Source organism: Aythya marila, assembly GCF_965140915.1.
Source record: "Aythya marila genome assembly, chromosome: 1".
In the NCBI taxonomy this organism is placed as follows: Eukaryota; Metazoa; Chordata; class Aves; order Anseriformes; family Anatidae; genus Aythya; species Aythya marila.
Window position 1 is genome coordinate 169,407,897 of NC_139042.1, and position 23,688 is coordinate 169,431,584.

At 43.2% G+C, this 23,688-nt stretch overlaps 1 protein-coding gene across 4 annotated transcripts in view; it reads right to left on the reverse strand.

Annotated features, from left to right (window-relative positions):
- The window catches only part of CNOT2 (CCR4-NOT transcription complex subunit 2), an 85,765-nt gene that overhangs the window by 45,261 nt on the left and 16,816 nt on the right, over positions 1-23,688 (reverse strand). Inside the window, exon 2 of one of the 4 annotated variants that reach the window (XM_082760640.1) lies at positions 11,290-11,362. The exons of the other annotated variants lie outside the window; for them this stretch is intronic. The gene's annotated coding sequence lies outside the window, so the exon portion shown is untranslated. The remainder of the gene's footprint in view (positions 1-11,289; positions 11,363-23,688) is intronic. 4 annotated transcript variants of the gene reach the window in all.

The window sequence follows — 23,688 nt, forward strand, 5'->3', positions numbered from 1 at the left end:
CAGCTCCATGTCGTCCCCTCGGGTCCTGTCGCTGTCCCCAGAGAGCAGAGCTCAGCGCCTGCCCCTCCGCTCCCCTCGTGAGGGAGCTGCAGGCCGCCATGAGGCCTCCCCTCAGCCTGCTCTGCTCGGGGCTGAGCAAACCAAGGGGCCTCAGCTGCTCCTCACACATCTTCCCCTCTAGACCCCACACCATCTTTGTTGCACTCCTTTGGACACTCTCTAATATTTTTATGCACTTCTTATACTGTGGCACCCAAACCGCACACGGTGCTGGAGGTGAGGCCGCCCAGCGCAGAGCAGAGCGGGACAATCCCTTCCCTCGCCCGGCTGGCAGTGCTGGGCCTGATGCACCCCAGGGTGCGGTTGGCCTCCTGGCTGCCAGGGCATGCTGCTGATTTATATTCATTTTGCTGTCAACCAAAAACAAAACATATAATCAAGAATTGAAAAATGCCAGCAGTAAGGTGTTCAAACAGGCCTTAAGTATTCTGAGCCTTAACTGCAGGATCTCAGCTTAATTTATCCATGGGACACCTGTAGCTAGATGAACAAAATAAAATTGTTAAATGTGTGGTCTTGCCCCACATATGTCCTTAAGCCCAATTCTAAGGAGACAAACAACCAGTAAGTTCTCAACAGTACTTCTCTCCTGTTAGGAATTGCAATATCCAAGTGCTGTACCCAGACACACTTTCACAGCATCGCTTCAGCAGCGTATTTCAGTCTACTCTTACACTTCAGTCTGGAATTTGCCTCTCCTTCCCTGTCTCAGAGCTTTCCTTCCAAAACATGCCATCTCAACCACTACCTGCCCTCAGTCTGCTCTCTTCTAATCACAACATGCTCCCATTCGTTTTGCTTAACAGCCAAGAACAGCAAACTTTTAGAAAATAACCATTTCTTACACAGAAAAGTGGAGCATACATAATTCAAATAATTGGAGAAATGAACCCCTTAAAAAAAATAATCACACCAAGCACATGCAAATTGCTCTTCTCAACGGCCTGCTGGAACTGCGACAGATTCTATGCATTTCTCATGGAAACAATAAAAGGTTATTGTGACAAAAAAAACTACGAATAGACAAGTTGAGTTGGAAGGGACCTTCAGAGATCATCCGGTCCAACCGTCTGACCGCACAGGGCCTAGCCAAAAGTTAAAGCGCATTACTGAAGCAAAGGGCACAACCTGAACCATAGGAGGTTCTGACTGGATATGAGGGGACACTTCTTTACTGTGGGGGTGACAGAGCACTGGCACAGGTTGCTCTGGGAGGTTGTGGAGTCTTCTTCTCTGGACATATTCAAAACCCACCTGGATGCCGTTCTGCACAATGTGCTTTAGGTGCTCCCCTGGGTTGGGCCAGATGATCTGCACAGGTCCCTTCCAACCTGGACCACTCTGTGACTGAGGGCACTGTCCAAACGCCCCTTGAACACTGGCAGGCACAGGGCATCAACCACCCTGTTAGGAAGCCTGTTCCAGTGTTTGGCCACCCTCACATTAAAGAAATTTTCCCTTATATGTTGTCTGAAGCCCCCCGGCGCAGCTCTGGGCCATCCCCACGTGTCCCGGGGAGCAGAAGCCGGCACCTCACTCCCTGCTTGCCCTCCTCAGGGCTGCCAGTCCAGCTTTGTCATCCTCCTCTGGATGATTTCAAGCACCTTAACATCCTTTTTATATTGTGGAGCCCAGGAGGGCACACAGCATTCAAGGTAAGACCACATCAACGCTAAACACAGCAGAAGAGTCACCCCTTCTGACTAGCTCTGCTGTTGTTAAAGCATCCTAAGATGCAGTTTGGCCACCTGGCTGACATGGCACACTGCTTTCTCATGAAATGAAATTAGTGTTAGAACTACTTATACAATAATTTATGTAATATCAGCTGAAAACTCAAAGAGGGAGGTGGTGCAAGACAAGGAGGCAAAGGAGGTGTCGGGAACAAAGACATTTCAGCATGAAAAAAAAAAATGAAATTTGCATAAGCAACTGAAAACAGGATATTTCAACAGGGAAATGCCAGCCCACTGCTGAAGTACCCATAGTAACAGTTCTCTTGTTACTGTATTCCTCCTCTGCCAGGATGCTCTGCAACAGGACAAACACTTAACCAGTACGTGTTCCGTGGTCTGCATATGGGCATGAAGAAGAAAAAAAACTCAAGGGACAAAGGCACTCCTGTAACTAGAATTAAGCAAGTCAAGGAACAGCGAGATACGCAGCAAGCCAGGTCTGAATTCTAACATCTTAGGTTGGACGTCTGCTTCAACATAAAGAGACCCCACCAGGCTGAAATGTCTTCTGTAACGGTTACAGCCTCAGTACCAACACAAACACTTTACCATCTCTGAAGTTTAGTGTCACTCTAGCCAGCCGACACCTTTTTCTACAAACAGACAACTCAGATGACGCAGACATGGTCTAAGAGTTTAACCCAGAAAACGACCCGGGTGCTAACCCAGTCCAAGTTGGCCAATTACTCTCACTAAGGTTCCACTTGGGAAGCACAGATAACTGCTCCCAGTACTACAGCAATGATATGAAGGTTTCATTGAAAGGTTTCTACGTTGCACCTTATTAGACTGAGTCCCCAAAAAGCTGCAATGAAAGCCTTGCAGGACTAATATGCAACACTAATTTTATACCGAAAGAAGATGCTAACCTTTTTCAGTATTATGCCCACTCTGAGCAGTATGTTACCAGCCGATACCCTTCGCAAGAGTCCATCAATGTCCTGGAAGCCGGCCGTCTACAAGTACAACTTACTGAGGGCAAGAAAAGCCATTTGCCCATGCAGAAGACAGATATCTACTTGATTTCCAGCTTCACTGCAAATAAGTGGTCCACTTTTCAGTGCTTCAAAAACAGATAGCTGTGTGGTACTCCACAAATTAATGTCAGCTTCATTATACCTCCCTTTTAAACATATTTACATTTATTTACATACCAGCCAAGGGTGACATTATAACTAATTAAATATATATATATACACACACACACACAAACACACACTTAAGCCTCTAAAATAGTAAGACGGTTAAAATAAGATAACCTCAAGTAAAAGCTGCACACCTTACAAACAAGTTTGTGTACCGACAGCCTAACACCTTGCTAGTTCTGTGCAACTAAAAACTCTTTAATTCACATGTGAACTATAACCCACTGCTTCAAAAAAACTTCTACATTTCTTCTATTTGCAAAATCAGAAACTTTCCCAAGAGAAAGTCGGTGGTGAGCAGAGAGAAAAACACCACTCAGAAGTGTTGGAGGCATCCAGGGGACAAACAGTGAAGGAGACCAGCAGCAACAGCACTGGCAGGGCAGAGGAGTGTGGAGAGGAGAGGGGACGAGGAGGAAACTCACGTCAGCTGTGGCTCACAGCCAAGGGAAGATGGTTGCTGATACTACAGCTGAGCTGAGAAGCGACTCAGAGGTTAGGAGGACAGCACTGATATGCTTGTCAGTAAGCACCCGCTCCGTGCCACTGGGAAAATGTTCTTCCCCTTTCTCTTAATATCCTGATGTGGTCTCTTGCATCACATCTGAGCCAAGCAGCTATCATCTCATCTGCCAGCTTTCTCTGTACAGTCACTACTGTAAAGTCATACGCTTCCAGCAGTATTTCTTAACAGTTTCTACATACCCTACTCAGCTGAAGCCAAAAACAAAGCTTTCTAAACCAGTATATTACAGCTTCTGTAATATATTAAGATTTATTAAGTTATGTATCTTACAATAACTATTATTAGGTAGTCTAACTGCTCACTGGCCACTATCTTTTGTTAGTTCATTTACTATTTAAAAACTTTTGCATTATATATCAAAGAGGTAAAGCTTACAAACAGAGGGAAAAAACAGACTTTAAAGTAATTCAAAATTGGGTCATATCCTTAAGATATATTATGTCACAGAAACATCGATATCTTCTACTGTGGGAGAAGAATAAAAGATTAATGAACAGGAACTTTTGACTTTTTATCTGCTTTCTAACTTAAAAAAAAAAAAAAAAAAAAAAAGCAGTAACTGCCTACCTATTACTTCCTGGACACAGCCAAAGCTTTCAAGTTTAAGCATTGTATTTGACATAAGTCCTAGCTCCCTAAATATTTCCTACAGTTATAGTACTATATAGTAAGATGTAGATCATGGTTAGTGGAGTATCAGCAATGCTTTTTTTCTCCTTTTATTAGTTGGATGGAGTTTGTTGACATGCACTAATTCAGAACTAGGCCCATTATCACTCTAGCTTTTGCCAGGAAAAATAAAGTTTTGTTGTCATAGTCATCACAATATATACAAGACAACTGAAAGAGAGCACAGCTAATTTTTAAGGTATATCTAGCAGTACATTCACACATACAGCATTAAAGTAAGCTGCAGACTACCTGTTTGAAGCATTGTCAAGAAAGAGGTAATGCCACTGTTTTTATTTTATATCCAATTTTAGGAAAGTGTTTCTTTTGGTCTGGTCATCAGAGAAATAACTCGGAATATTCTGGCCAGAGAAAATCACTCTGCACACAGAACACATCAAACATCTTGTCTTACCTTAAAATACAACTGGAAAATTCAAAACACTAAGAATGTTTAATATATTGAATTTTTGAAGGAAAAATATTTACGAGCTGCCACAGCTTCCTGGCAGCATACTTGCTTCTCAGTGACTCTCCTTCTCCAGACACCGCACGCACAATAAAAGCGCACTCTGCAAAGGCAGGCACGTTTCCCAAGAGCACAGGCAGGTTAAAGTTAAATGCATGTACGCCTTTTTAGCACATCCTCCTAAAATATACCTCAGGGAGTCTGTGACTTTTCAGGGGAAACCCAAAAATGCAAAGTTAACCAAAGGATAGAGGTATTTTATTTTATTTTTAAATGAAAGCATTAAGTTGCTTTAGGAAGCACGTTTCTTAAAATATTCCAGGGCCTGTTTCTTGTAACCTCCTGACTACAAAGCCAGGCTGTGTTGTGATTACAACTGTGCAGGGTTCAGCCATAAAGTAAAGTATCACAAAACAACTCCGATGTTTTTACACCGTATCTAAAGAACAAGGACACAAGCAGTCTTCAAAATTAAAAGAATTACTGAATTTATTTTAAAGATAGTGAAAAAGTAGTAGACTTGTTTTACACTTTAACTTGCTGAACTGCAGTTGTGCACTGATTTTTTTTAATTATTTTTTTTAAAAGCATTAAATGCTTTTCAGAAAGAATTTGCAGAGTTGGATACCGTTCCATGCTGGGAGAGAAAAATTACAGACTCAGTGAGATCCCTAGCAAGGCAAACCAAACACAAGCACCAAGTAAAATTAAGAAAGTAGTTGAGTAGAAAGGCGTGATAGATGCATTTACTGATCTTCCACGTGTTTAATTTAAACCTATTCAATCACTCTGTTCACCATTAAGGCTGTCGAGAAATGAATTAATTAGCTGTTGCGCTCCCTCATTTAAGCAGGTGGACTTCAGTCAGACTGCCATCCTGTAAAACTTTGGCTCGGCGTGCACTGTGAAGCGTTCAAAATACCAAAACCCGAAATAACGTGTCATTTTTCATTCTCAAGCAATTCTCCTTTGGAGTGACAGACTTGATGCCACAACATTTTAAAACAGAGCTACCCCAAATTGGCAGCCTGAGCTCAGGCTGCCAATGCTGCTTAGACCTGGCCCAAGTCCCAGACATGGGATGTCCCCTGCATCTCGTACCTTCCTCCCAGCGTCTCTGCAAGCACTGCCGCACGTACTTCGAGCACTAGGACAAGATGGCAATGTTCAGTGCCTCAACAGCATGGTAAAAACAGCAGCAATACAGCACTTTCTGCTATTCTGCTCTCATTGAAGGAAAAAAAAAATGCTTTCTTGAAAATAGGACTACTCGGCCTTCTACTCGGATGTATAGTCTTGCTCACAATGAAAGTTTTGTCTTCAGTGAACTGTTTGCAAAAGCAAGCCCTTGACTTTCAGTTTTTCTACATCTGGTTTCATAAAATTCAAACCTTATTCCTGGCCAGCAATATTACACTTTCATCTAGAGTTGCAATAGCAAAGCACTCAAATCATTTTTAGTCTCAACCCATTTTCCCAGTATTGCAGAAGGGGGAAAATGCAAGAATTTAAATTATGACACTAGAATCTGATGCCAAATTCTTTCAAGTCTTCTCAGGGTCAGCCAAATCCTGGAAGACATTTCTACTTCTTAAATGACCCAATCCTTCCCCCCCCTGCAGTGTTGAAGCAGGAATCTTAAAAGTTTTGCTTTTAAAAAGAGACACAGCTCCAGCATTAAATCTTGTTAAGGAAAGATAACTGGGTGGAGAACGAGTAATTTATTTGACACATCTCAGACTGTAAAATAATTCCAGAGAACTCCATCCAATATACCCATGTATTAAATACAAAAAAGAAATTAAGATTTGCACTCAAAATCCAAATTAATACTTCAAAGGCAACAATATATCTCCTCCGAGCATCGGGCTAGTAAAAACACAAAAGGTGATATATTTCATCAGGAATCTATATGCTGGATAACTGGAGGCACTTACAAGTTACATGAATTGGTAACGTAACTATTTTTAAATTAAACAAAACATCACCCACATAATACAGCTCCTTTCAACAACAGGGAGTGTACAATAATTAGCTCCCAAGATCTAGAGGCGGCAAAAAAGCATTCACAAATCCGGGAGCATTCTGCTTTTCATCCCCTTTGCTGCTGTCATCATTTTTAAAACTTTGTTTCTGAATCTCTGTGGTGCCACACTTTGGTACTGTACAGTTAATGAAGTGTATTCTTTGCCACTTTTCTTAACCCTTCCCCCCTTTTTGAAAAGGAAGTCATCAAAACGCTCACTGCTACAACAGAAAATGTTCCTGGAGGCAGCATACATAAACAGCCTACCGAGAAGCACTGTGCAGGATTTACAACTGCCAAGACCTGATCATAAACAAAGTGGTTTTCTAGCTCTGTTCTTGCTGCACAGCGTTTATCTTCAAAAAGCTAATTTAGAAACAACACTACTTTTAATGTATACGGGTAAAAATAAAATAGCTAAAAAAAAAAAAATCCTTATATTGTCTGGATATACATGTTACATCAAAGCCTAAAGCTTATTAACAGGGGAAAAAAATAGCAAGATTGCTGGATCACCCACATTTAAGTGAAAGGCAGAAAAAAAAGTCACGAACAATTTCTTGGAAACTGAATTTATACAATTCTCAAGCAAATCCTGTTGCAGGCAAACTCTTTGTCTCCAAATTCGGCGATTCCTGGAAGGAACAACACTTCAGATCTCACTGCTTCTAATGCACCGGTCAGAATTTTGTTAAACAACTGCAAAGAAAAGTCCAGATGACTCACTCAACTGAATACCTGATGAAAGCTTTGAAAGCAGGAGGAGGAAGAACAGATTTGTTACTGATGGTTGGTCGAAAGCAGTAAACTTCAGACTCAGAAGTGCCGTCTGAGGATAGGAATGTTGCTCAGGGTGTTCCAAAATCAGCCGTTAAGTGATAGCAAGTCAGCTGGGCGGGTAACAAATGCATAACCGTGATCTGCTACAGTGAAATACAGATACACTGAAATCCACACAGGGTTTGCTACACGTCCTGTCCAACCTGTGGCTGGCACGAGGATCTCTGGGACAGGAGCAGGAGGGGAGCCGCTGGTGGCTCTCGCTTCAGCCACTGCTTTCACTCCACAGGGCACAAACTGCCCCGCAGCACCCTCACGTCTCCTTTTCCTTACCTGTCCAAGTGCCCCCGCATGGGAAAAGGGCAGCAACAGCCTATAGAGGATCCTAAAAGATCTTAGCTGTGAGCCTTCACGCTTCTCAATAAAGTACAAACCCTCAATCTAAAATTGCAACTGGAAGAACTCAAAATATTGACCAGTGCCAGCTAATTTGTGCTGCAGGTACTAAAATAAGCCTGCTAAGAGAAAATAGTCCTAAAGGAACAGAATCTGTCAGCAAGCCACGAAGAACATACAGAGAAGAAAGACACGGCTTGAAGGTCTGTGGCTTGTTTTTCTGTTTTTTAAGGAGATAAATTTGCTAAATTTTAGATTAAATGCTTTGATAGCTGGTTTGGGCATAGGCCTAGTTAAGCAGAAAAAAACCTGAAGGACTGAATATTTTCTTTTAAGTTGAAAGCTTCTACTTCATGGGTTACTTTGGAACAAATTAATCCAACAGATTTTTAGTACGTTGTGGCTCTGAACTCTAAAAGAGCTCTCTGTATCCCCTAAGCATTCATTTTTCTGGACTTCTTGTGAAGTCTATAGTCAAATTAATTGACGAAAGACTGAAATGAAGCTGCTTAAGCTTTTTACTTTTGGGGTATGAAGTGCAGCCTTGGTCCCTTGTTTTCCTCCTTTTATCACTGTTTTCCAATTTAACAGCCTTCTTACCACAGTTCTGATCCCTTTAAATAATTGAGATTTGAAAAAACTTCTTAAATTGATCCAACAGATTTCAAGGGGAGAAAAGACGAGGTTTAACTTAAAAATTCAGAAAAGATATGAGTTCCTTTAGGACGTTAGTGACTTCTAGCATTTCTTATCTGATCTATCGCTCTGTACTGATGATACTTGCTAATTTCTTCTGATCAAGAGATGAGCAGGTGTGCTGTTGTCTCTATGAGAACAGCTCCTCGTACAGCACTCCACGTTCTCCAGTGCCTTTCTTTAAAAAACTACTAAATGTTATAATAGGTCTTGTCCCTTATGTGAAAGTTGAATTTTACAGTTTCTCTCCCTACCCCAGCACGTATTCATATGGACTACTACATCCTCTAAATCAGTGTCTCTGAATTGCAACTACCTCATTCTTCAAAACGGTGTAGATTTGTTCTCAATGACTTAATTCAAACAAAAAACCACGTTTGAAAACATTCTCATAAAAAGCATCCCTCTGTTTTAAGTTCTGCTCTAAAATACCTACTTCTAAGGGAAACAAAACATACATTGTATACAGCCTTCTATGAGAGGATTCTGTAAAAGCCCTTGTCATCAATACATTAGGCTGGAAAAGAGAACAGAAAGAAAAGAGCACACAACCAAAGCAGGTTTCTTTTACAAGACGAAATCATGTTAACACTACGGAAAGACGAGAGCTGAAGATTACACGCCGTGAATTAATGACTTTCCATCTACGAATCCCGTATTTCAAAACAGGTCTGTCTGGTACTACTTCATAAAGCATCAGATCTAGCCCAAATTTAAATAAGTAGGGCTGAGCAGCCACTCCTGAATCACATGAGGAGGAGCGCACAAGCTCTACCAGTCCTTAATCCCCATGCCCTGTATCCATCTCAACAGCTTCTGACTAGAAGAAGTGACTCTATTGCTGGATTCAGAGCAAGTAAATTCATAAACAAGGCAAGCCACCTAACTGTCGTGATAAGGAAGACAAGTCAGGATGGGTCTCGTCTTCCTGATACCACGGGTACCTTGAACTACAATTTCCATGCTCCTCGTTACCAACCTGCATGCTCTGTTGTGCTTCAAATGTTGGCTCACAAAACGGAGCCCTCACCTGGACATGGAACTGTAATCCCACACCACAGCTGCTCCAGCCTCAGCTTTTTTCAAGCAAGTCGCAGAAACTACTTGTTAACAGGCATGCTCTCTGCTGGGGAGGCAAACTACACATCCCAGCTCGGCTTTAGGAAAGGCAAAACAACCCAGAGAGTGCCTCGGAAGCAAAAACAACACACTGATAAACTATTCCAAGGCACAAGAAACCAACCTGGGCCAAGCATAGCTTTTTCCCAAGCCGTTTGTAATGCTGGGACAAAGGCTTGGAGCACGCAGGAGGGGAGCCCGTGGCCAAATTCAAATCCCCGAACTGAAGGCTAGCTGAGCATAACAAACAACCCACAGCAAATGGAAGGGAAAAAAAAAAAAAAAAACTCCTCAAAATGACTTCTGGGACTTTCCGCGGTACAGCATTAAATTCAAACACGCATGTGCCAAAATGTAAAACAAAGTAATCACAAAAACAAGCTGTTCTTGAGGTTTACTGACTCTTCTACGCTCATCTTATTTTAATGAGTCTTAAACTTGTCATGACATGTCACTGGGAACGTGCCCGTGCTCCTTTCACTCGGTATTTGGCAAAACCCAGAAGCTAACTCATACGTTTTCAGCTTTGTATCTTTATACCATGTTCATTTTTATTTTTTTTTTATTCCCAATAAACTGTAGGCTCTAATTAGCTTGCAATCTGCTGAAATTCTTTCCCAACCCAGAGCTACTCAACAAATTCTACTTTTTGCATGGCACAACACCTCCTTAGAAATGGTTGTTCCTGCCTTCTCTACTTTTTAGGTCATAAACATGAGAACTGGTCACACCATACAGCATATCCTGATGCGTGACTTCCAATAACAAACTGAAAGCACTGACTTTTTAACTCAATGATCTCAAGAGGCAACAAAAAAAAAGTTGTGAGGCTGACCTTCCCATCTCCACAGACAGACGTACTGAATTCAATGCAATTCTATCCCAAAATAGCCTATGCTGGTAACATACATTTCGGGATAAACAACTAAAAGTTGGTTTATGGGATTATTTTTTTTTTTTTTAGTCTTTTCCATTTCAACTGAAGGAACACTAGGGATTCCAAAAAACATCTATTTACAGAGCATACTATATTCATATGAAAACCTTACACAAGCAGCTTTCTTTTTTTTTTAAATAAATAAATAAAATCCAATTGTGATCCATATGCCAAAGTGGGGAACTCCCCTACCCACTGTACAGTGCTACCACTGCAAAGTTACAAACACGCCACCTTGGCTCATTTTTATTATGATTACAGAATACTACAAAAGAAGAGAATTTACTGAAGTGTTAACTGCTATTGCACTGAACTTTGATGCGTTAAATGTAGCAAGACACCGACAGCCACTAAAATAGAGATGTCCATGCCCAATCCCTTCTTACCTTTGTAAAGTCACATTCAAGTTTGGAAAAACTGTCAGAAAGAGCACTTTGTAAATCTAAAGTAAAGTATTTGTAGCATTTTTTAAAAGCACATATGAAAAGTAAACACAGTTGTTTCAATTCCTCTCTCACACGCATACATCATTCCACTACTTAAATGAAATCTCATTATAAAGGTGTTACACTTTTTAATACACTTCCAAGTTACTTCCTTCAACACCTCCTTGTTCAATCCACCGCCTGAGTATTTTAAAGAGCAAAATGTTATGTTCCGATGGCTATCCCACTCCCTTTGAAAGGATTCTCCTTGAGGAGCCTTAAGTGCACTAAAAATAGCTACCTACCTACAGACTGCACTTTTGCCCATTAATTTTTTGTCTCTGCTGAGGTAAGCAAATTTTGACCGGTGAACACTTCCTGTAAATGAAGTAGATTAATAAAACATTATTAGTAAAAATACATTGTTGCCTTCTAAACTTCATACAATTCTTATTGTTCCATATTCTGAAAAACTAATCCATTTTAAAACACTTAACACACTGAAAACAATTCAAGCTTAAAATAATAAGCTTAAAATAAAAGATTTCTAAATAGTTTTAAAGCAAAATGTAAATGCATTAAAAAGCGATAATCACACGTACTAAAGTGAGTCATTAACCACCAAAACTTCACTTTTAAAATGAATTTAATAGCATTAATACTATTAATTAATAGTATTAATAGTAGAGTCTTAAGGGAAAAATGAATCAGCAGTAAGCTTTTTAAAAAAAAAAAAAAAAAAAATCACGTTCACAGCATGAACTAAATGACTACAGAGACCTAACATATCTACGTGTCCTTTGTCAAAGCAGAAAGGCTCAGATTCCTTGATCCCGTAAAGGCAAATGAATCTAAAAACACTACAGAAAACCACATAAGACATCACAAACACTCCCCAAATTATTTTTAACCATGCATATCTTTCTTTGTTAACCCCAGCTACACCTGAATGCTGGCTGACGCTTTCTGTTACACACCTTAAAGGCAATTTTGCCTCCCTATAAGAAATACAGAAATGATCCCAAGCCACCCTGATACAGCACGGGAGCAAGTACAGATTCCTCCCTCTACGGTTTTCAGAGATAACCAGAAAACAAAACCCAAAACTGGAGACTTTGACCTTTTGGGATCTTCAGAACCAGCGCGCTCTGGCTGCAGCTGGTAGGGGAAATAAACAACAGCATCAGAGAAAAACCACATCACGGGAGTCCTCAGCGTGGAGTGCTATTCCAGGAGCTGAGGCTGGTGGGGGAGGCCCAGCACTGGAAGACATCAAGCTTTAAGTCTCCAAGACTATTAGAAGTTCAGTCGCAGCATAAACAGCTGCTTTTAGGGTGCAATCAGTGAACAGAGTATCAAATATCAACACAACACGAGATTTCCCCTTTCCCTCGAAGAAGAGAAGGGACTTGGGCTGCAAAGCCTCTCCAGGCAGCGCCAGAGGTAGCTGAGCTTCAGCTTCTCCCTCTGGTCTCTGAACAGCATCAGCCAAGGACACCAAAGCAGCTCCATGTCCAGCTCCAGTGTGAGGGAGATGCCTCATGCCACTGCAACACAGACTGAATAAAACAGCACTGATGAAATTTGGTGACGCTCCAGCCTTGCCCTGCCAGGGATGGCAATTAAGAAAGCCCATATTCAAGTACCAAAATACGTCTTCAGAGAGCTCCATTAAAAACAAAAGGAATACATTCTGAATGAGAAACTGCCCTCATTTTGTTACGTATGTATGTGATGTTATATTGAGACTGCATCTTGCTAACACAAATATTGGCCTGTTTGAGATACGCACAGGAATTCTGGTCAGAATCACTACTTCCACCCCATTTCAGGGCTTTTGTTCTCCACCTCTCGTGAGAAATGAGAAGCCTTGTGGCCCAAAGGCTGTGCAACAAGCTGTATTCGTCTTTCCCAAACTAGATGTTACCTCGGTAATGAGGAATTTGTGCAGGATGAGAAATTCTGCCCCTCAAAGACAGACCTGATACTCCAGAGGGGCTGGCAGCTGCCGTCTCCTGGAGATGACAACCAGCAGGTTTTGGTTCCTACCACGCTTTGACTTCTGCAGCAGGTGGGAGCCGGTATCTACTGGGTAAAAACCAGCAGCTGCCAGTCCTACTAGAGACCTCACACGACCTCCCGGGGGAATCTATTCTGCTCTCACCACAGCTCCCCCCGACCTTCTAAAACCCCTTTGTACAAACATCATGACGATCTTATCTCTTCCCTGAGGGCAGAGAGCAGCTTTTCCTCTCCCTTTCCCTTTTTACTCTGGAGGCACAGTCCCTCCTTTGTGCTCTCGCTCCCTGAGGAAAACAGCTTGAGTTCTTCTCTCATCTTCTGGGCCCTCTCTTCTAGACCCGTGTTCCTCTCTGGTGCTTTTAGTGGTTACTGTACTTCTGTAAGTACAATACTCCACGTGAGCTCCTCCCATCTTTTATCACAGCACTAGTATTTCACGATGCCTTGCAGACAGGCACTCAGACAGCCCGGAATGGTGTCTGCTTCCTCCTGCCCCTCACCAGCCCAGCGCAGAGCCGGACGGCTCGCTGCGCACCACACGCTCTGCTCGACTCAATAAGACAAACACGAAACCTTTACCGGGATGCAATCCCCAGGGTTTCACAATGAGGTATTTATACCATGGTTTTCACAGAATTGTGGAAGGGCTGAGGCTGGCAGGGCCCTCTGGAGCCCACCAGGTCCAACCCCTGCCCAAGCAGGGCCACCCCGAGCAGGCTGCCCAGGGCCACGTCCAGGTGGGTTTTGAAGATCCCCAAGGAGGAGACCCCACAGCCTCTGTGAGCAGCCTGGGCCACGCTCAGGTACTTGCACAGCCAAATGCAACCCACAACACAGGGTTAGTTCTTCCACAGTCTTAACCGTGTGCCTGACTTTCTTCTATTTTTTTCAGAAATACCATGCCCCATCTGTATCGACCCACTCTGACTTCCAGACAATGTAACTTCGAACATCTGCCTCCGTACCACCCAATCCTAGTTCAGCAACCCAAACGAAACACCAAAAACTCACACAAAACAAGAAAACCCAAAGCCATCACCTGCCAGCAAAACAGGAAAGTACTTCACGCATTCCTAAGCAAAGCCAGCACAAAGGTGCCTCTGATGTTAAGCCCTTACATACAGTAAGGACAAAATGAATTATTTAAATAATGAAACCCTGTCAATACTGAATATACAAATCCCAGTAAAAATGTCAAAACAGTGTTTATACTGAAATAACATGACCATATACACATCATTTTTGCGTAACGTTTCCTCTCTGCCACGCTGAGAACACAGAGCCTGCTTCCACTCGCGATCGGGCAGTGCAATATCTGCATTTTACATACTGGAGAAGGATGCCTGCGCTTTTCCCTGTAGGAGAATTACTCTGGAAGATATTTCCTCTGTAGTCGCATACTCATTAGTCACTGGCCTTGCACTCATTAGCCTGGACTGACTTACAGTTTCATTATTTTCAGCGTTGGTTTGCTGTTGCTACAGTCAGAAGATTAACCTATTTCAGCATCTTCCCTCACGTTCAGATAACCTGATGCTGCTCAGGCTTCGCATACTTGAGAAACCTTCAAGTGATCGGTGGTCCTAATCCCAGCCACTTCGGGTCCTTTTCAGGAACAAACCTCATACAAAGAAGCCTCTCTCCACCAGTCCGTACTAATGCAGGGAAAAAAGAAAAAGTTCCTCTAGGTAACGAGGCTCTTTGATGCGCCCCGCTAAACCACACGGATCTGCATCATGGGGTCTTGGGCAGCAACGTGAGAGCTCACAAGCAGACAGCTGCGTGAAGGAGCCTGCTTTCAAAAGCCACACTGAAGTTCGCTTTAGAGTCAGTCGAGGGAAGTATTGGGGAGGAATTGCTCTCTGGAGTGACCTCTCCCCAGTGACTACAACGGAGCCCAAGCAGGTAGGTGAGCCAGACCTCCACCTTGCAGGTAATTAAACACAAGCAAGAGAGATCTAGTCACCGAGACTCTTCATCTCCTGTGATCTTACCAGCTGGAGCAAACTCAATATCCTACATTTGTTACCCCAGAATATGAATGGGTTGCGGTAAAGAGAGCACCATCATTTTATTTGTTACACTGCAACGCAACAGCATTTAAAATGAGTGATTAGCCACATGTGACAAACTAAACCCGAGCTTGCCTCGCATTGTGTTTATCTGCAGCACATTTCCTTAGGCTCTCACACACTGTTTCAGCTGCATCTCCTCCTCCTCTAAGGCAGCTCCAGCTCGCTCTGAGTAACTCAGGATGCAGCCCTTGAAGCAGAGCAGACACCAATGAACCGCGCTTAAAACAATCAAAAATGATTTAGAAAGCGCTCAAACACACTGAACTTTGGCAGGGGCTCAAAACATCTCCACAAAAGGTAGTTAAGAGAAAACAAACATTAAACACAAAGGAGCTGTAATCTTGCCTCACCTCTCACCAGCCACCACCACTGCGATGTTCAGCAGGAGGCAGCTGCCCAAGCACAGCCTCCGCTGCCTCGCGGGCAAATTCACCTGCGTGAGCCGTGTCATGCCTGGCGAGGACAGAAACAGATAAAATTCCAAAAAAAAGGCTTCTAAAATTTCCTATTGTGGAGGTAAAATGAAGTAGGAAAAAAAGAAATACTTGACATTTGTTCTACGAGCCGTTTCCTCTTTTTCATTCTTCAAGTGGTTAAAGACCTTTCCTTCCACATAGAAGCCCAAAATGCAGCAGTATTTTCCATGCAGAAAAAAAATAAAACCTAACTTTCATGAAGAAAAATAATGCAGGGAAGTTTTCATGAATAGCTTTAAGATATTACCGGGAAGGTTATCCTGAAGTATTCACCTTTCTGTCCAGTTGACCTGAAAGAAATAAGCCTCACTCTGGGGCACCTCACAGCCACAGCTGTGCTCACTCCCACCCAGCAGATGACACAACAGCCCTAGCAGAAGACCTTGGTAGGACCAAGGTTAAGGGGTGGGAGGTACAAGCACCCATATAGGACAGAAATTCTTGTGTTATCTCTACCAAAAGGCCTCCCTGTGGACCACAGATTCCAAAAGCTTTGAGCTGGCAGCACCCACAGGTTTCTACTTGTACTTTTTGAACTCTATAATATTAGGTTCCTGATTCTATCTCTCGCCCCCCAAAAGCTCACCAAGGAGTAAGGGCAGGGTACTCAAAGCCATCAGACCCCAAGCAGGTATTCAGTTTCTGGCTGACAGTACTCACAGCCAGCAACATTTTTCAAGTTGCTCAAATTTCTGCATTAGCCTGTGTGGTCTGACAGCTCCTTCTCATCTCCCTGCTAATCCCTGCTCATATTGCGCCTCAGATAACGTAACGTGTAGCTCCCCATCTATCTGTGCACAGACCCATGTCTTCCTCGGTACCCAGGGCGTGTATACACATTGAAGATTTCACCTGAGTGGTGAATATTGCACGGGAAGACCACTTACATCCAATGAAGATGACTAAAAATGGTAAAGCGCTCGGTTTCCAGACTGTCAAAGAACTTCCAAAAGGGTTTTAAAAGCTGAAGCAAATCTCACCGCAAACCCACACAAAATTGTGCTGTTCCAAAGACACCAACTCGGGTCCACGTTGAGCAGACATCCCAAAGGCTGCCTGCTGTGACCCACAGCGGGAACGAGCCAGAAGCCTCTCTGGACAACGTTCTGGTAAAAAAAACTTCACAAGGTGTGCAGGGAAAAGTGTGAAGAGTTCCACCTTCGCTGTCCTGTTGAAGATCCACGTCTCCCAGTTCTGCAGGCTGATCTTGGGGTGGCTGGGTTGGTGGGGGCATCCCAATTTCTTACCCAGCACTGCTTAGGGTCTCTTCTAATAGAATAAACACTAATAACCTCCTCGTCTCCGCTGATCATGCCCAGAGGGAAGCCTCTCTCTAGAGAAACTGTCAGAGAGCAGATTCCAAGGAATATTTTTCCAAAACATTTCATTCCAGAGGCTTAATTGCCATCGCTGTAAGACGCCATTAAAACCATACTGAGCATATTTCCAGTGCTAAAATAACCCCAAGCGAGAATCAACATGCATATAAAAGGAACTTCAGATGGCTACATGGTCAGACAGGTACATATATAAAAGGGAACTACCTGGTTTGGGCCAGTAAAGGTAAATATTTACAACGTCAACGGAAATACAGAATTTCCTGTTGTTACATGCTTGTATGGTCTCACAGATTTGGTCTGTTACCTAGAAGGTACAGGTACCCAAAACATTACAGCTGTTTTTCCAGTGGTTCTCCTAGTAAAAAGGAGATTTCAAAATACCCACTGTAGGCCATCACTATTCTAATCCCAAATATTCACTTAATGTTTCTTGAATGAAAATTATCTTAAACATCTGAAAACATTACTGCTGGTAACAGGGAACTATAAAGCATCTCCAGGTTCCCGAGAAGGTGCTGAGGCAGCTCCAAACAGTAGTGTGGGTAGCACTTTCTCACTGGCTTTAGGCAAATTTTGGCCTTGCAGCAGCGCTCTCTGAGGGGTTCAGATCCCAACGCACCACTGCAGTGCCAAAATCAATGGAATTGCCATTGCAAGAATTTTTCTCTGAAAGTAAGAGAGCTGACAAAGCTCTGATTTACCATTCAGACCCAAAACCATGAAACAACTCAGTCTTTTCCTACAGTTCTCAAAGCACACAGAAATCTACAGCTAAACCCAAACCTTGACACATTAATTTACCTGGCCCTGGTAAGGAGTGAGTGACTTCACAATATTGTCTTCTTTGATACTGATACACACCCCCACTATCACCCAAAGGCACTCTTATTTACTCAGAGGTTCCTGAAAACTGATAAGACATTTCTGCTTCCTCAGGAAAAGCAACTCCAAGCAGCAAGACCAGCGCACCCTATCTTAGATTAAATAAAATCAACTCAAATTGTAAGGAGCAACACATTACAAAGACAATCCTGAGGGATATCACAACGTAAAGACTTATCAAATATAGATAGGTTTAGGTATTTGCTAAATATCTTAATGCTGTGACTTAACGGTCCTAAATCCAGCAAGGCAGAAGAGCCTTCACAGGTGATGTGTCCACAACCACCCCGGTCAGCTGCATCAACCTGATAGGATGTACATAAAATTTCTGGGTGCTTAGCATGCAGTTTGGTTCTCCAGTGAGACAAAAAGATGCTTCAAGTTAGTAAACAGTTTTCTGAGTCCCTTAAAAGACCCCTGTTTCATTATTACGAAGAGAAAGGGGTAACACCAGCATGAGAGAGTTGACCAAGCGGATATTTACAGTTAGCAGATTTGCATCGCTACAAAACACACAGCACAGACACTTCCTCTGCCATGCTCACCGCCGTGTTTCCACCGTGGTGCCCTGCAGTGACAAATCCTTCCCCTCTGCAGTGCAACACAACTTCCCTAGCGCACAGGGAAAGTCCACGGGCAGACTCCTGAAGGGAAAGGCTGGGGCATGTCTGCTGAAACTCCTGGCTACTGTATCAGGAACAGGACAGAAGTCAGAAAATAAAACGTTACAAGGCAAAGTTACAAGTTTCCTTGTAGAAAAGGGAAACTGCAGGCAGGGGACACAGCCCCTGAGCTGAAGCTGCTGGGACACCTGGAGTGATACCCAGGGAAAGCAGCTGGGCAAAAGGGTTAAGGCTGGCAGCACCTCTCGGCAGGTTTGAACAGAGATGAAGGGAAAACCAAAGCTGAAGTCTTCAAGCTCTGTAAAAGATGTATTGGTTGGAAAAAAAGTACAGAGGGACAAGAAGTGACTGAACCATCAGGCTGAACCCCTGACAGAATGAAAGACCTGCACAGGCCAAGCTGCCCAGGTTTACTAAAAGGCTCTACAATACCTACAAGCATTTTACCCAAAGCAGATATATTTTTGCACATCCTGGGTGTTTTACAACAGCTACCCCTGACTTCAAGCTATTAAAACTTCTCTGTTTGTCTCAAGGAAGCTGTACAGGAAGGTAATACACAGAAATTCTTCCCCGGAGCTCCTTGGCCTTCCTTTTCACCGGCAGAGGAAGCAGAGGGCTGCGGCAAATCAGAGCTGTGTCCACGAAGGCCACACCGGCAGGCAAGGCCACCTCGGCTACTGCAGAACATCCCTGGGGTTGTGGGATGCCTCCCTTCCTCCTTCCGTGTGAAACCCCAGGCCTGCAGCCAGCGGCTGGGGCTGGAGCCCTCTCTGAAGCAGACCTGGCAGAGGAGCTGTTGTACAAAAAGCTGCTCCGCTCCCAGAGGAGCTGGGGGTGACAGAGATCCACTGACGTAGTGCACAAACCTGCAGCCCAGAGTGTAAGCCCAGGAACATCAAGAAAACAGCAGATGAGATGAATGCCTGTTAAAGAAAAGGGCAAACAGAAGCTTTTGCCATCTTTTGGCCCTATGCACACAGCTTGAAGAGATGGCCAGGCCACTGAAACCAACAACAGGTAAGGAAGGGAAATTTAAAGGCCAGAAGCCCAGGGTAAAAAACTGCAGCTTGGGGAAACACAAAAATGGTAAAATGTCAGTAAACAGGGGATGGCACCAGGAATACTCCACCTGAACACCAATTTCAGAGGGAAAGGGCCGTCTGGTTCACGTCACTGTGGGCACACAAGGACCTGTGTGAACAAATGTAATGATTTTTCTCTTTCCTTTGAGGCACGAGCCACATCTCTGAGACACCTGCAACAAACGCCCATTTTGGCAGTGCTGAAGGAGCATCCCATTCAATGCAACGTTTGCAGTTCACTTGTGATACATCTCTGTGTGTCTCAGCCTGCTGGATGCAGTGTTCCTGCCCAGGAATGGCCCTGTTGGGCACCGTGGCTGTGGGAACAACCCGGGACCCCCTCGAAACCAACAATTTGGCTGGAGCAGGTGGGGAGCGAGGAAGGGCCGAGCCCTGCCCACCAAACCGTGCACGCCCTGCAGCACACACGCAGCATCATGGCTCTCGTTTGAAGGTCTTGGGTACACATCACAGCAACCAAAGCAAGTTTTACGTCGGAATTGGATTTCCTTCTGCTTCCTCTAAGAGATCAGGATTTCTCCAGGTTTCCTTCTCCTTAATTCCTCAAGCACCGCGTGCTGACGTGGAGCTGCAGACACTTAGCTGTGCTAGCCTGGTGTAGTCAAACACTTGCGCCGTCATTTTGCTTCGTCTTCTCACACAACACAGCCCAGAAACTACCATCGCTAAGACAGAGCTGCACCTTTCCACTCTTTTTTTCCAGCCTTTTCATTTAACCCAGCACCACAGTCCCATCTCCTGTGAATGTTTCAAGCATTTTATCCATCGCGAAGCTCACAGAATACAATAGATAGGAGATAATCCCCAGTTAAGACAGACCCGAGCACACAGCTTCAACAACCATACCTGCTGTGGGCTTGGTTAAAACCACCAAGCACTGACTCGGGCTCTCATCAGCTCTGCCTGCGAGCACATGCCTCCTCACCAGCGAAAGTTACTGAAAATATTTTTACTATTTTTGTTTACCGGGTTTCAGAGCACTCTGCAGGGACTGGTTTCATTCTTAGTGGTGCTGCCGGGGCCGTACGGGACCGCCATGAGCTGCTCAGCCTCTCTGCTCACAGCTCCAAACAAAGGGCAGAAACTCTGACCCCACAGAGCCAGAAGGCACCGAAGAGGGCATATGGAGGAGAACAAACCAGCAAGGTACCTCTGCTGATGTGCAAAAGGGTTTTGTATCAAAGTGCTGATCAACAACAGAGATGCAAAGGGGTAAACGGACTCCAATAAATGAAAAGGCTTCATGGTAAAATATTTAAAATGTCTTATTAGAAAACACCAACTCTAAGCAGTCAGCAATGCCCCTTCAAGCACTGTTTTCTTTTTATACAACCTACTCCTCAACTTGAAACACGACACGCACAGCTCGCCTCGCTGAAGTCCGACGACAAACTCGTGTGTCTTAAATCAAGCCCAGTTGGCACTGCCTTCGGTGCTGTGACACGGTGACACACTGATCCCACTGACACCACCACAGGCCAGTCTGTGCCAAAATTAAGATCTGGAGGTTATGATGCTGGAGAGAGAAAGGGCTGTGGAAGAGCTCTTTTCTCTTTCCTCCTCTAAATAGAAAACAAGGAAGAAAAATCCAAGGGGAAAGAAGCCCCAAAACAACAACAAAAAGCAAGAAAGGCATCGTGGTCTACAACTCCCTGGTAATAACACACCCTTCGTACAGGACTTACCAGAAAAGCTGGTTTTCACATTAAATAAAAGAGCATAAATAACATAAACACCATAGTCTTTCCTAACGGAAAGCTCTCCTCCACAGCTGGCTTGGGTCAGGTACACCAAAATTTGTGCTTCTTCACTTTCAACACTGAGAAACTGACGACAGCTTACTTAAATTCCTCACCAAACATTGCAGCCTTTGCAGAGCACCTCTAATTATCAAGCAAAATTACTAAAATCTAATTGCATTGAACATGTAAACGTACTGCAATTGTTTCTTGTAAGGCTCACCCAGATATTACAGCCCTTTATAGGAAGGAGCACACCAATTTGCACGCCTCTTCCAGCTGCTCATGTTCACGTTATTCTGCCATTGATCAGAAAACTCCATAATGGATAAAAAAAAAAACAAAGTAACTAGGAATCACAGAATCATTAAGGTTGGAAAAGCCCTCCAAGATCATCTGGTGCAACCACTCCCCTACCACCAACGTCACCCACTAAACCACGTCCCTAATCACCAGGTCCAACAAGAAGTTTATTTATCTTCCCTCTGGTAAACATGCTTTGCTCTCAAATCAGAAAACCATTCAGCCTTTTGCTCTTTAAATTGTAAATATCTAAACGGCAAACTTTTTTTTAATGTGTTGCAGATGATAATGCAAGAGCTCTTGGTGTCAAATCATTGTTTCAGCAGTGCCGATGCCATTCCACGCACTTAATTTTGATGCTGGACCAGAATAGTATTCTGCTCATCAGTCTTCAAGAGGCACTAATAATATTTAATGACAGCTGAAGAAAGCAGCTCTCTTTCTAAGGGAAGCACGGATACGTCTGAAAGCATGTGTCTGGTAATGAAAAATGTGTCATTACACAGGTACTTCCCCAAACAGACCCACACTGAGACTGATTAGTTGCTGTTATATTAAGACCAATTCTTTTAAGGGAGGGTACATCCGAGCACTTCGGGTTTCCCATCAAATTTCATTAGTACAAATCTTACTACGCACGCTAAGCCCTTCTCCTGAAGTATTTTACTCAAAATTAATTACGAGCTGCTAGCAACTAGCACCCAGAGATCTTGACTGACAACACGTAACTACAATTCAAAGTTGCCTGCATAATAAAACAGCCAAAAAAATGATCCAAAGTTAATGTTGAGGATAATATGTTTACATAAAATATGCTACAGAAACACTATATATATTTCTAAAGTTTTCTCAATAGCATCATCCCTAGACTGCCTCGTACTCAAATTCCTCTTGCTAAATATTTGCTGGCATTTGTCCCTTACAAACAGCTCCTGTAGCAACATAGGAAGAAAAAAGAATGCATTTGAAAGCCTTCCATAACAAATCAATCAAAACATAATGACATTATCATCTCTGGTCTCATACAAATCTTGTTTCCTGAATATACTTTAAGTTAAAAAATCAATATGCAAAATGTTTTTTGCACAATGCAGTCTCATAACAACTTATTTGGAAACAAAGCATAATAAAGAAGATTTAGATACAAAATAAAGACATTTAGATACAAAAATGTCTAAACATCAGTTGTCTTTCAGAGCTTGTTTTGGGTTGCGTTGGACAAGCCCTATCCCCATTTTTTCACTCACTTCTGAAAGAAGCATAAAGATCAGCTGTGACCAGCAAAAAAAAAAGCCACAGGTCTCAGCTAATACTACCAAATGCCAGAAGCAACAGGTAAGGAAAAGGGAGCTGATGGTACTACTAAAGACTGGCAACCAATTAAGTGGGTATGAGCTTTTCCCACCTCTCCTTCATATCATCAAGGAGTCTCTAAAGTTAAAATTTCGCTCTAAATACCTGTTAGTACGAGATGGCCCATAACCAGCTGAGCACAGTAACACCAAGGAAGTTATCAGGAATTATTAGCACATTTTGTTACCATCCAAAAAGGCAAATCTCAGCCTTCTGCTCTTCACTGAAAGGCACAGCTCCCCGCCTTCACTGGCTCCCTATGGATACAACGTAAGGAATGCAGCCTCTGTTTCTCTGTCTGAAGTTTGAGAAGTGAGACAAATAAAGCTTAGCATAAAAACTGTTATTCCCAGAGACATAAATCCTGTAAACCTATTAGAATGGATACTCAGCCTCCAGCAGCCAACAGCCAGACTTACGACTTGCTAATGGGAAGGGGCACAGCCTGGCTCCTGCAAACAGACAGACTCCCAGAAGCTGAGCAAGTATCTGACTGCTAGGAAAATGTCTGACAGCTAATTTGGGGAAAGGCAGGTATAAGGATGAAAACAACAAAAGTGGACAAAAGAGACGAGTCTACAGCAATGCAAGAGGACAGACTTTGTTTCTGCTCCCTACCTCATTTGGCAGATCGATCCCACCAGAACTTCATTATTTTGAGTTTGCTGCTTATCAAGTGACTTCTGAAAAAGTTCGTACTGCCATGGAAAACACCAGGCTCCTTCTGCCCATTTGCTTATGGCATCGCGCTCACCTTTACATCGGCACCAAAGGAGAACAAAAAC